Consider the following 14,668-nt stretch of genomic DNA (forward strand, 5'->3'; position numbering starts at 1 on the left):
GGTGAACTATTACAATCACTCTCAGACTCTTACTATCTACTTAATGCTCAGCTCCTATTTATAGGAAACAGGAAGTACAAAAAATACTAAGGCTTAGACGTTAAGCTTCGTACCAAAGACACCTTAGTAAATACATTACAAAATATACAAAGTGAACAAAACATACGAAGAGTATCAATAAACAGACTTCGACTGTTTACAATATATTTCGACCCTACAACTTGATTGCTATATTTTGCTATATTTATCTATGTATGTCTATGCAACACGAAACATGAGGCCTTATCGTGTTAAGTCCCTTCCCTTATAATTTAATCCAACCATTAACTCTTTGAGCCAATGGTCATTATGGATAGCGCTATTAGGAATTGACAACTCCTCACTTGCCCGATTGCTTGAGTACATGATACCAAATTAATCTATGGAACAATAAGCATAGATCTTGATAGGGCATCAGTCATAGGCTTGGTTGTGAAGTCATTGTTTTCTCATACACATACACAAATTGTTATTAATTATGGCAATAAACTTGTTTATTAATTATAGCAATGAACTTTGTTCTCATTATAGCAATGAACTTTGTTTCTCATTACAACATCGAAATTTTATTATTGGAAACTTATATACATGTTTTAGCAATAAAATTGTTTGCTCCTTGTAGCAATGAACTTGATTACTCATTTTAACAATATATTTTCATTTATGGAAACTTTTATCAAAACTTGATTTCGATTCATGAAACCAGTATTATTATTTTAATCTGTGAGTACTCACCAACTATTTTTATAGTTGACGCTCGTTTTACATGCTTTTTCAGGAATCATCAAGTAAGTGGCACTTAGGGACACATCACTTTTAGGAGCATTCACATGTGTTGTATTTCAATTTACACTGTAATTCTTTTAAAACTTGTTCAAACCTATTGTAAATTTGTAATGATTTTTAATACTATGGTTGGTGTTGTCTTTTAACTTTTGCTATGAAACCCTTTGTACTGCCACGCCCCGTGTTTCCGCTTTAGCGGGGTGTGACAGAAATGGTATCAAAACCGAAGGTTATAGAGAATACCGGTTTTCCTTTGGAGAACCACAACTATAGCAAAAAAATTTCAAATCATTTTTAAAATACTGAACATACTATTGGTATAACTAATTCGAGTACACATTTTTAGAATTTAATTAAGTATAGCCTGGCCAACTATGCTTAATTAAGGAAAGTTAATGTGAGGCTAGAAACGGTTATAGTAGAATTATGTTCAAAACAATTTTCAACTTAAACTTTTGAAAAACAAAATTTTTTAGGTGTGTGTACGGGCATTGCATATTATAGCATTCATCTAGATACACTTAGAAACTAAGTGCACTTTTATAACAATGCCTTTATTTAGAAAATATCTTATCCCTTATCTAGTGCTAGGTTAACCACTTTGGTTATATCACTAGCCACTCTAGGAGCAATGCACTTAGTACTGAGAATGAGTATTCCTCGGTAACTGTTGACTTTACATGTAAGGTTATATCACTAGCCACTATCTGCAGAATTGAAGTTTCACTGGTTGGCCGGTTATTTCCATGTGAAGACATGATTCTGTTATATGATGTGAAATGAAATCATAAGTACTTATGATCGTTGGTTGTTGTACTTTATCTGTTTATATATACATATAAATTTCTCATTTTGGGGTATGATTCTCAATGTTTTGATCTGCATCCATATGATGCATTCTTACTACAGAGTAGGAATAAGTTTTGCACAAAGGTTAAGTTCACCCGATAAGTCTATGAGAAGGCATCTTTCTACCATAAGGCTTAAAAGAATTAAACGGTAGTAAATGTTTAGTATTATTCTATAACTCATGTGTCGATTGAACTATGTTATCTTGGTTCATTGTGTATTATGTTTTGACTTTTATGAAGTCTTATAAACAAATCCTAATAGAAGTCTATATAGAATGAACTTATGAATTTTTAATAGTTATCATCCTTACACGAAATTCTTTGACTTGATGTACTAGTATTTGTTGTTACAAAAGAAGTAATAAATCTAACATGTAGTGTGAGCAGTGTAATCACTAACTCACTAAGTTATATCATATTATAATTGACTTGTGTTACGTATAGATCACTTTATGGTTTTCTCCTAATAGAATAAGGTTCGTTAATGATTTCTCTAGTGTTTTTCACTTCGTTCGGTCTTTTCTGAGAATTCTCCTCATAAACCCTCTTTTAGTTCTTCCTCAACTCTTCTGTTAGCTATTGCAATAGAGTGGTTACATCTACCTATGTTGTTCGTGTGAGAATGGGAATGTCTAAAGAATCTACGAGATTAACTACAACATTCCTAAAGAAAATTTTATGGTGTGATCCCTACCAGTAAAGGTCTTTTAGTTTTCACATAAGTTAGTTATTTATAGTATCTAAAATACTCCTATAGTATTTTTATCGTATGTTTGATTCTAGAGCTTCTTGGTATACGATAGTATTATAAAATACTCCTATAGTATTTTAAACTTTATGTTTGGTTCTAGCATTCCTTTGTCTTTATGGTTGGTAAGTTTTAGACTTGCTGTAACACCACTATCACTCCCAAAAACATGTTGGTCGTATCTCAAATAAATATAGTTGATCAGGCTATATTTATGGCAAATATGATTACATAACTTTCTAGGTTTGACTGTAGTATCCAACATCTAAATACTTTTGTTATATATATATATATATATATATATATATATATATATATATATATATATATATATATATATATATATATATGCATATATGTTTACTTTCATAAAAATATTAATATATTTTAAAAGTATAATTCTTGGTCAGAGTTTTTAGGTCCCATTGTATTTATAGTCATATATCTTTTATAGGTTGATATACTTAGTTCACTATAAACAATGCTTTGATACCAATCTGTCACAACCCCAAACCGGAACATCGGAAACATTCGGGGGCGGAGGACATCATGTACAATATTACAACAATTATAAAATAGTAATCAAAGCAACAACAACCATTGTATTAACAACATAGTATTTACATTGTGTTCAAAACATTACTTGTATAACATAAAACTATAGCAAAAGATAAATTGTAATTCTACAATGCTCCGTCTTCATAACGCTCGAGAGAGTACATGCTACTAACTTTCCTGAGAATAAATGAGAGTATCAACAATTAAGTTGGTGAGTTCATAAGTATTTTGGTGGAAAAGATATGTTCTTTGTTATTAACAATGTTAATGTATTCTTTCATAAAATCCAATATTTTCTTAGTAAACATATCATAATCTTAGTACTTTGAGACTAAAAAGTATAAGTTTCTTATGATTATAACATGTGATTCGATATTCTGATTCATGTACTTAATATGACCCATCTTCTTTCCTCCTATGATTACTTAGTGTATGCAAATTATATATAATAAAAATCGAACGAACAGTCGATTGGGTGAATCTGTCCTAAGCCCACAACCAAACAAGGAACAGGAACAAAGGCGGAAATCACACATTCCACTGTTTATCGGATCTTCATTATATAAAATCGTATCGTATACATTAAGTAATCATAGATTTTAATAAGAAGAATACTCGTTATATGTTTTTCTGAACATCTGTTTGTACAATATTAGTAACAATATAATGTTTTACTTATCGTGTAACTCATGTGTAAGTCTAGAAATTTAGTACTTACAAATAATGTAATATTGTTTTATTATTTAAATAAAACCTTTGAAAGTACATTTGCCCTGAAACCCAAATGTATAGTTAATAATCAAATAAAAACTATTTGCATATATACAATTCATAAATAAGTACGTAAACATATTATTAGTTATATCCGTTCTACTGTAAAACATTGATTTCGATAAGCGGTTGTGTTTGTTTTCAGAAAGTCGAACTTGAAACTGTTCACTTGTAAAATAATGATATTGATCCTGGAAAATCTTATATATTCCGTAATACCGATTTGTGGTTTTAAATATTCCAAAACCAAAAAGGTATATGTATAATTACCATAATTAATTTCATGATATGTAGTTTTAATTATAAGTAAAACTACCTGAAGATATATTTGGCATGTAAAATATATATGATGTAAATACCTTGTTTTACTGCTTTAAAAGAAGTAAATTATTACATAATATAATTGTTTTTTATCCATGTGAGTTCTTATAACCATACTATATGACGGATATGCCTGATGCAACGTTCTTCAGGCGTCGGAATGATATGACATTTGTCACCTTAGGCCTACCGGCCTAACTGTAGCGAACAATTAAGGTGCGGGATTGTCAGTCCCGAATAGATCTATAAACAAATTCACACTCTCCCCCAGGAGATTCTGGTTAATAAGTCAGGACTTAAGGTCGTACTTAGGTAAGTACACCACGAAGTGTCTCAGAAATTTATTGTTTCAACGAGATTACGAGTAATATAGTGGAAAAAACCTTTTAACAAATAAAGATGAAATTTTTCCATATGTTTAAGATGATTGATATTATGAATTTATCCATAAATTATACCTATTATAATTTATATGTGTGTTTTCATATCGTTTTCCTTACTTAGTAAAATAGTTAATAAGTTCCATAAACTATACCCATTATAGTTTATATGCATGTAATTTGTGTAATATGAGCCTTTTGTATTTTGACAACCTTGAGAGTTTATAAGTTTGATAACGAAAACGTTTAGTTAGTATTTGTAGGTACAATAATTATAAATTATATAAAAGAGTGAAATAAGAAATTTGTATTTTAAACACAATATTACTTATGTTTTTACTTGTATTCCCCCCCCCCCTAAAAACATACAAAATTTTGGAAAAGTGTAGGCGTATGAACTCACCTTGAATGTGGTAATGGTTTTGTTAATGGGATTGAAACGGTGATTCTTCGAGGTGAAACAGGAAATGATAATCGTATCCTAATCTTTAAACACATATATATGTGTGAATATATGATGAAACTATAACTTATAAATTGTATAAACACCAAAATTGAGAGATACTTACCAAGTCTTATAACTTGTTCTAAAGAGAAATGATCCCCTGGAGTGATTTGTTCTGGAAATGAAACGGAAGATCGGTTGATACTTGAGAGAGTTTGATAGTAATTTCGTATACTGGAGTTGCAAGAATGAGAATATGGCTTAAGTTGTAACTTATGTATGAAGAAAATGAGGAGGTGATGTGATACTTACGCTGGTAAACACAATTATCTTCTTGGAAAGCTAACCTACTCAATCAAGTGGTGCCACATGGAATCATTTAGGGTAAATTCGATTTGTAAGGGGTAGAATTCAGCCATGTATGACCGAATTCTCTTGAATTCAATCCAAAGAAAAGGGAAATCGGTCTTAAGGTCAAAGAAGAAGAAAGTATTCGGTTTTGGGTCAAGGAGAGAACTAAATTCGGTTTTAGCTTTCTAGAAGATTGTAAATTTGGTCCTTGCATAATCCTTGACGTAAATTCGATCCTAGCTTCATTCTTAAGGGTGAATCCGGTTTTAGTTTGGTAAAAGATTCCCAAAACCGAATTCTATATATACATGCCATATTTTATGTTTTTAAGTTAAGTATTATACCATCCTATGCACATATACATATTTCTTGAATTATTATTGACTCCTTTGAGTTCTTTGTGTCTTGTAAACTTGTATTAGCTTATTATAACTTAAACTAACATGGGTAAATACCACACATACTTATATAACACCCTAAGTATGGCTCATGAAAGTCGTATCTCTATTGCCTCCAATTACATTGACTTGAAATAAAGGGTACATAGTTGGAGTTTAGACCTAGTTTGCTCTAGGATTTTTCAGGTTGTCACAAAGTAGACTACGAATCACTACGAGTATTCGCACCAATTCGCAGCGACAACTTTATTAAAGTGAAAGTGGTTTTGGAACAGATTCAGCTTCCATCATTCCTAGGCCTTGAAGAATTCTATTGAAGGTTGTCTCAGGTAAGGCTTTCATGAATATGTCAGCTAATTGATCAGCAGATCTTACGAAGTATACTTCAACATTGTCATCTTCCACATGATCCTTGATTAAATGATACCTCAGTGCTATATGTTTCGTCTTTCAGTGTTGCACTGGGTTGTGACAAATGCGAATGGCACTTTCGGTGTCACACCCCCAAACCAGAAAGGGCGGAAACATTCGGGGGTGGAAGACTTCATGTATAGTATCACAACAAATGCATAATAGTAATCAAAGTACAACAACAACCATTGTATTTACAAAATTATTAGTTTTACAGTTGTGTTCAAAACATAATGTATATGAACTCAAAAGTACCTGTATTACTGTTTCCCTGAGAATACAAGTAGATTTTGTAAAGGTGTCAACAAAAAAGTTGGTGAGTTCATAAGTATGCTTGTAACTGAAATCTGTTTTCTTGTTCATTGATAAAGTAAACATGTTTTTCCCAGAAAATCCTATATTTTTCTGCTATGTTATCTTGTAAGAAAAATGTATGATACTTTCTGTACTATGAATTTGTAAAATATAGTTTAGTTCTCATAAAACCATGAAAAGTATGTTTTCTCTGTATTGAAATTGTAATTTGTGTTTATACTTGTAAAGTACAGTATTATAGTCTTATAATTTAATAAAACTATGTAAAGTGTTACTTATTCATATGCTAATCATTTTGTTCAATATCAAAGTGTGAGTTATTATAACCATACTAGATGACTTAAGATGGCCTGAACACGACGTTCTTCAGGCGTCGCAAAAATTACAACATTTGTCACCACAGGTCTGCCGACCTAGCTGTTGCAAGCAGCTCTGGTGCAGGATTGTCAGTCCCGTATAGATCTATACACAAGTGTCACGCTCTTACTCAAGGAGATTCTGGTTATAATTTCAGGATTTTTTTGGTACATGGAAAAGTACATGAAGGTAGACTCACAAATGCTATATTGATGATTTTGCGTAGACCATTGAAAGGTTACTTTGAAATAAATACACTGTAAGTAAGTTTCATAAACTGTATTGAAGAGGATTAATGAGTTTGTTTTTAGTAAGGTAATTTGTTTTTTCTACACTAGTTATCCTCTGTTTGTTTTTCATTATGTACTATGTTTGTTTTCCTGTTATGTACTTTGAAACTTGAAACTAGTGAATGAGTCCTCTAAACAATACCTATTATAGTTTAGCTGTTTGTTTTACTGTAAGAATCTGTAATACTGTTATTCTATGAAATTCTCTGTTTGTACACGTGTAGTATCAAACAGTTTGAAAAACATTTCATATTTATATAAATGTAATATTTATAGAATTGTGATTAATTAGATCTTCGATTAAATAACTTTACCCAAAGCCCACAACCAAACAAGGAACAGGAAATGGGGTCAAATTACATATTCTAAATCTTCAGAATCCAAATTATATAATTTACACAGATATAAATATGTAATTTTTTACAATTATAACAATTTAAAATATACTAAAACATTTAAAAATCTTTTGAGATATTAACACAATTTTGTATTTCACTTGTATCCCCCCTAAAACAGTTAAAAGTCATAAAAATGTAGGGGTATGAACTCACCTTTCGTGAGGGATTTGATTTAGGATGGCAAGTTTCTCAAGTGAAATCTCAAATCACAAACGAGTCCTATTTAGCATATTATGATATAAATATGTATACATTTAGTGTTCATAATCATAATGGTGTATGGGAAACAAACTATGGTATAAGAAACACTTACCAAAGAAGTGTTAGCATCGAAAATGGAAGGTTGATATGTGTTCACGGCTCAAGAAGGGTTCACAACCAAAGAAGGGTTCACGGCCAAGTGTTCTTGGTGAATGAAGAACACCTGAAGATCCTAAGCAAGTTTCAAAGAAGATTCAAAGGTTTTCGGTCGCGTGTTTTTCATGTTCTTCACCTGTTCTTCGTGAAAACTAGTGAAATTAACGGGTTTCAGTCTACTATAACAAGATTGAAGGGTGTTTTTGAAATGATAACAAGATCAAGAATTGATACCTGTTAGATCCTATGAAGAATTAGTGATTATCACATGAATATGATGAGAAAGGATGAGTTTAGCATGTTCTTGAGGAGAGAGGGTGTTCTTGGTTGATGATACTTGAGAGAAAAGGGTTGGATTTTTGTTTGAAAGTGTAGAAATGAACTAAAATCAGCCAATATATATATATATATATATATATATATATATATATATATATATATATATATATATATATATATGGAAGGGGTTCACGGTCCCAAGTGGTTCACAGTCCGAAGTGAGCTAAGAGTTCATGGCCCGAAGTTCATCACGACTGCGAGGGCTCACGGTCCGAGGAGTTCACGGTCGTGAACCTTTTGCAGCCCGAAGTGTGCGGTCCGAAGGGAAGAAAGAAGAAAAGATGCGAGATTTCTCGGTTTTTAACTAATTCCCTTTATGAACACACAACTCTTTTGCATTAAATGTTTTTAAGCCAAATCTATTTATTATAAGATACATTAAAATGAGAAGTTTGACTTTTGTTGATTAATATTGACTTTTACAATAATAAAAATAACGGGATGTTACATTGTCCCCCCCCCCCCCCCCCCCCCGTTAGATGGAATTTCGTCCCGAAATTTAGAATTATACAGATACACTAAGACTAGGGAAAGAGATGTGGATATTTCTGTTTCATTTGATCTTCTCGCTCCCAAGTGAATTGAGGTCCTCGTTTTGCATTCCAACGAACCTTCACTATCGGGATACGGCTTTGTTTAGTTCTCTTAAGTTCCCTATCTAGGATTTCTACAGGTTGTTCTACGAAATTCAGACTCTCATTTAATTCGATTTCGTCGAGTGGGATAACAATAGTCTCGTCGGACAAAAACTTCTTGAGATTTGAGACATGAAATACGGGACGAATGTTACTGAGTTCATGCGGTAGATTGAGTTTGTAAGAAACATGACCAATTCTAGCAATGATCTGGAATGGTCCAATGTACCTTGGATTTAACTTGCCACGTTTACCAAAACGTATCAATCCTTTCCAGTGTGAGACCTTCAATAGAACGCGATCACCAACCTGTAATTCCAAGGGTTTTCGTCGTTTATCCGCATAACTCTTATGTCTATCTCGAGAAGTTTTCAACTGTTCCCGGTTTGGAAAATCTTTTTTGTGGTTTCACGAATGATCTCGGGACCGGTTAGAGTACTATCAGGTATTTGGTTCTTTGCTAGTTGCGTATCGCCCACTTCAGCCCAACACAGAGGGGATCTGCACTTCCGACCATAGAGAGCTTCAAAGGGTGCAACTTTAATACTAGTGTGATAGTTGTTGTTGTAGGAGAATTGAACAAGTGGTAAATGGGTGTCCCAAGCTTTACCAAAATCTATCACATAGGCCCTTAACATGTCTTCTAGCGTTTGAATTATTCTCTTACTTTTCCCATCAGTCTGAGGATGGTACGCTGTACTCATGTCAAGATTTGTTCCCAAGGATTTTTGTAATGATAGCCAAAACCATGAGGTAAATCTACTATCTCGGTCAGAGATAATAGATACTGGCACACCATGCAACCATACTATTTCTTTTATGTACGTCCTTGTTAATTTCTCCATTTTATCTGTTTCTTTTATTGGCAGGAAGTGGGCGGATTTGGTTAATCTATCGACAATAACCCAAATTGTATCTTGATCACCCGTTGTTCTGGGTAACTTGGTTATGAAATCCATTGTAATTCGCTCCCACTTCCACTCAGGTATTTCTAGCTGTTGAAGTAAACCTGAGGGCTTTTCATTTTCTACTTTGACTTTGGCGTAAGTTAGACACTTGCCCACAAAAGTAGCTATCTCTGCTTTCATGTTTGGCCACCAATAGAGTTTCTTTAGGTCCAGATACATCTTATCTGAACCCGGGTGAACAGAGTATCGAGTTTTATGGGCTTCATTCATGACAACATCTCTGTAGCCACCGAACTTCGGTGTCCAGATTCGATTCATGAAATAACGAACTTCATCACCGTTGATTTCCAAATTCTTTTCCATTCCTCTCAAGGCTTCACCTGTCATATTCTCAGGTTTCAAGTCTTCCAACTGAGCCTCCTTGATTTGTGCGGATAAATGGGAATGGATAGTCATAGTCAGAGACTTTACTCAGCAGCCCGAGTACTCTTTCCAACTAAGGGCATCTGCTACCACATTGGCTTTACCAGGGTGATAACGAATCCCACATTCATAATCATTTAGTAGCTCTACCCATCGCCGTTGCCTCATGTTGAGTTCCTTCTGATTAAATATGTATTGAAGACCTTTATGATTAGTAAAGACTGCACATTTTGTACCATACAGGTAACGCCTCCAGAACTTCAAGGCAAAAACTACTGCTCCCAATTCCAGATCATGGTTGTATAGTTGACTTCGTGGTTCTTAAGTTGTCTTGAGGCATAGGATATAACCTTTTCTCGTTGCACAAGAGCAAAACCTAGCCCTTTATTTGACGCGTCGCAGTAGACTACAAAATCTTCCGTCCCTTCTGGAAGGGACAATATCGGTGCACTGCAGAGGGCTTGTTTTAAGGTCTGGAAAGAATTTTCTTGTTTCTCCTTCCATTCGAATGACACACCTTTTTGAGTCAAGGTGGTGAGTAGCCAGCGAGACCTAAAAACTGTCGAATTTCTGTTGGAGTTTGCGGTGTTCTTCCTTACTCTGAGAATAGACTAGTATATCGTCAATGAAGACTATAACGAATTTGTCTAAGTAAGGTCGACACACTCGATTCATATGGTCCATGAATACTGAAGGTGCATTCGTTAGACCAAAGGGCATCACTACGAATTCATAGTGACCGTAGCGAGTTCTGAAACTAGTCTTTGGAATGTCTGACTCCTGGACTCGCAGTTGGTGGTATCCTGATCTTAGGTCAATCTTGGAGAAGAAACTAGCTCCTTGGAGTTGATCAAAGAGGTCATCTATTCGTGGCAAAGGGTATCGATTTTTAATGGTAAGTTTGTTTAATTCCCGGTAGTCTATGCACATACGAAATGATATGTCCTTCTTTTTCATGAACAAGACTGTCGCTCCCCAGGGTGAGAAGCTTGGTCTAATGAAGCCTTTGCTGAGTAGTTCGTTCAACTGGCTGGACAGTTCTTGCATTGCTAAAGGTGCAAGACGATACGGGGCTTTAGCTACAGGGGTAGCTCCGGGAATCAATTCGATTCGGAATTCGACTTGGCGTTCAGGAGGAACTCCTGAGATATCTTCAGGGAACACATCAAGGAATTCACAGACTTCAAGGATATCCTTCATGCTTTTCACTTCTTGTGTCTTATCAACAACGTGAGCTAATAAGGCGCAATAATCTTTACGAAGATACTTCTGAGCCTTGACGCAAGAAATGATTTGAAGATTCGCACTAGATTTGTCGCCATAGATAACAAGAGATTCGTTACTTGGCAGATTAAGACGGATGGCTTTCTCAAAACATAGGATATTAGCGCGGTGAATACTTAACCAATCCATGCCGATTATGATGTCAAAACTTTTAATTGAGACCGGCATAAGGTCAATTTGGAATGAATGATTATTTAGAGTAAGTTTGCATCCTATGTATATGTCATTGGTACTTTCGTTTTTTCTGTTGGCCATCTTAACAGTGAATGTATCTTTTAATGCTTTGGGATTTTGTTTTAGAAGATGTTTGAACTTATGGCTTACGAAACTTTTCTCTGCACCGGTATCGAAAAGAATGCATGCGTAAGAGTCTTTGAGAAGGAACGTACCGGTCACCACATTAGGATCCGCTACTGCTTCTTCATAGCCAATCGACCAAGACTCTTCCAGTACCACCAACGTTCTTTAACTTAGGACAATTTTTCTTGAAAATCCCTACTTCCCCACATTCATAGCATGCTTGGCTCACTCCTGCAGCAGGGACTTGAGAAGTAGGTTATGCTGGTGTCCTACAGAAACGGATAGTATGCCCCTTTCTGTTACAACTCTTGCAGTGCATTTCCCTGCAAGATCCAGTATGATGGAAGTTGCATTTATTGCACTTTGGCAAAGATCCATCATATCTACTTGGGGTTGTTGGAGTGGTAGACAAAGTGGTAGGAACAGAAGTTGGAACAGCAGCAGGAACAATAGCAGTGTGTGCCGCCACTATTTGTTGCTTTTTCGAGGGCTCTTGAGACTATTGCCCTTTTCGCTTGTTCCAGAATTTCTTCTTCTTATTGCTCCCTTCATTGGGTTTCTCCGGGATAGGTACCATAGAGCCATGACGAACTCCGTGGTCTACTAGTGTCTATGCCAAACGCTTGGCACGGTCAAAGGTGAGAGGGTTAGGAGCTATAACATTTCCTTGTATCTGAGGAGAGAGTCCCCAGATATACCTCTCAACTTTCTTGCTCTCGGTGGGAACCATACCTAGAAACAAAATAACCAGATCACTGAAACTGGCAGTATATGCAATTATATCGAAGTCTTTCATCTTCAGACTCCAAAGTTCTTCCTCTAGCTTTTGAATTTCGCGCGGGGACAATATTATGCTAGCATCAGGATTTTTAGATCATCCCAGCCCATGGCATTGGCGACTGGAAGGGGTAAGGTTTTAACATAGCCATTCCACCAGGAAAGGGCTCTGTCCAGGAAGGTACATGCTGCAAACTTAAGTTTGCTTGCATCAGGGCATGCACAGATTTCAAACACTGATTCTATTTTCTCGAACCAGCACGTCAGAGTAATGACACCTCCGGTGCCATCAAAAGTTCTGGGCTTTGCATTATTAAAGTCTTTATAGGAACACTCACCAGGGTGTCCAACACCTTCGCCATGACCGGTAGTTAGAGTACCACTGCCTGCTCCACCATTAGCCCTGGAGTTGATTTGTGCCATGGCAGCAGCCGCTGCTGCTTGAAAGACAGTAGCGTCAAATTGTGGAGGAGGTGGTGGCGGTGGAGGCGGTGTCGGTGCTTCATTGACATGTCTCAGATTCTTTATGTTTGACTTTCTGGGAGGCATCTTTAGCTTCAAGATATAGAAATGGAAAGGTAGTAAGACATCAATAGTGATAATAAAATCAAATGTCTTTGAACTAATTACATTAGTTCTACATGTATTCAGAAAAAGTTTACATAGTAGTCCAGTACAAGGTAATAACTTGTAAAATGACAATGTGAAATTGGATAGTGATTTTTCAAAGGAAATAATATGCCTATCATATATTGGTATATCATATCCATAGAATTCGGAAAATTTGATCTTGCAGTAGGTCTACAATATACCAACTTATCTGAAAACTTGACAGCATACTAACCAATCGAAAATGAAATTTCGAGGTCGTACCATGTACATGAAAACATCACTAGTCGATATACACGGATTTAGACTAGATCCCAAAAGAGTAAGTAGAGTATGCTCTACTTACAAGGAGTACAGTTCAGATTCCTACTACATTCAGCACTGAACCTATCCAATTGGCGTTCTGTAGCATACATACGCCTTTCTAGTATGGATTGACGTTCTCGAAGTTCTTTAGCTTCAGTTCGGCTTGCCGCTAGTTCCCTTCGTAGGGTTTCGGTAATATTCCTTGTTGTCTCATGATTTCTAATCAGGTGCTGAAGACGGATTGTGTTAAGTCTTGTGGTAGCATTAACTTGTATGACTCCATCGATAGCAGGTCTTCCTTGTTCATCGTTACGCGCAACCTGACGAACTAATACGGGAACGCTCTGTCTGCTAAGCCTCCTTCGTCAATATTGTAAAAGCTTCGGTCTCCATTATAAGGACGGTCCTGACCCTGCTCATGACTCCACCTGTCTAAATTCACTGCCCACTGAGGTGTCGGACCATGAAAATTTTGTCGAGGATTGGGATTTTGGGCAACTTGAGGTGGATTATAGGCTCCTGATTCCGAATTAGAATCTTCAGGAAAATCCTCTTCTATTGGGTCTGCGGGATCATCATCTGGTTCAGCATTGATCCATCCCCCATTCCCTTGATTGGGAAAATACGGATCTCCCGGTAAATGAAAACCATCCATGTTATCTATACGAGAATAGGGAGATAAGAGATAACTAATAGATTTGATAAGTTCAAATAATCAAATTCAAGTTTCCGTATAAGAAACTTATATTTAACTAGTTAATGTATTTTGTATAACATGACTTGTACTGGGTACTTCTATAACTACAAAGTGTATACTAATTACATATAACTTGAGTATAATAAACCTTCGATTAAATGATCCTGCTCTAAATCCACAACCAAACAAGGAACAAGAAATAAAGCTAGATCACATATTCTAAGTCTATAAAACCTTAATTATATATAAATGTATTATACACTTAATATTTATAGCTCTACCAATAATGTTTCTTTTGTTTTCACATGTTTGTTTCTAGTAAGGATAACTCTCTTGTATCTTGTTGTCTTTATGTTATAGTGTCATAAAATATACATATAGTATTTTACCTTTTATGTTTGATTCTAGAGTTCTTCTGGTACTTAGGTAAGTTTTAGACTTGTTGCAACACCAATATCACTCCCAAACACATGTTGGTCATATCTCAAATAAATATAGTTGATCAGGCTTCACAAAAGTTGTACGACTCCATCGATAGCAGGTCTTCCTTGTTCATCGTTACGCGCAACCTGACGAACTAATACGGGAACGCTCTGTCTGCTGAGCCTCCTTCG

Source organism: Lactuca virosa, chromosome 7 (assembly GCF_052849685.1).
Source record: "Lactuca virosa cultivar CGN04683 chromosome 7, Lactuca_virosa_CGN04683_v6, whole genome shotgun sequence".
NCBI lineage: Eukaryota > Viridiplantae > Streptophyta > Magnoliopsida > Asterales > Asteraceae > Lactuca > Lactuca virosa.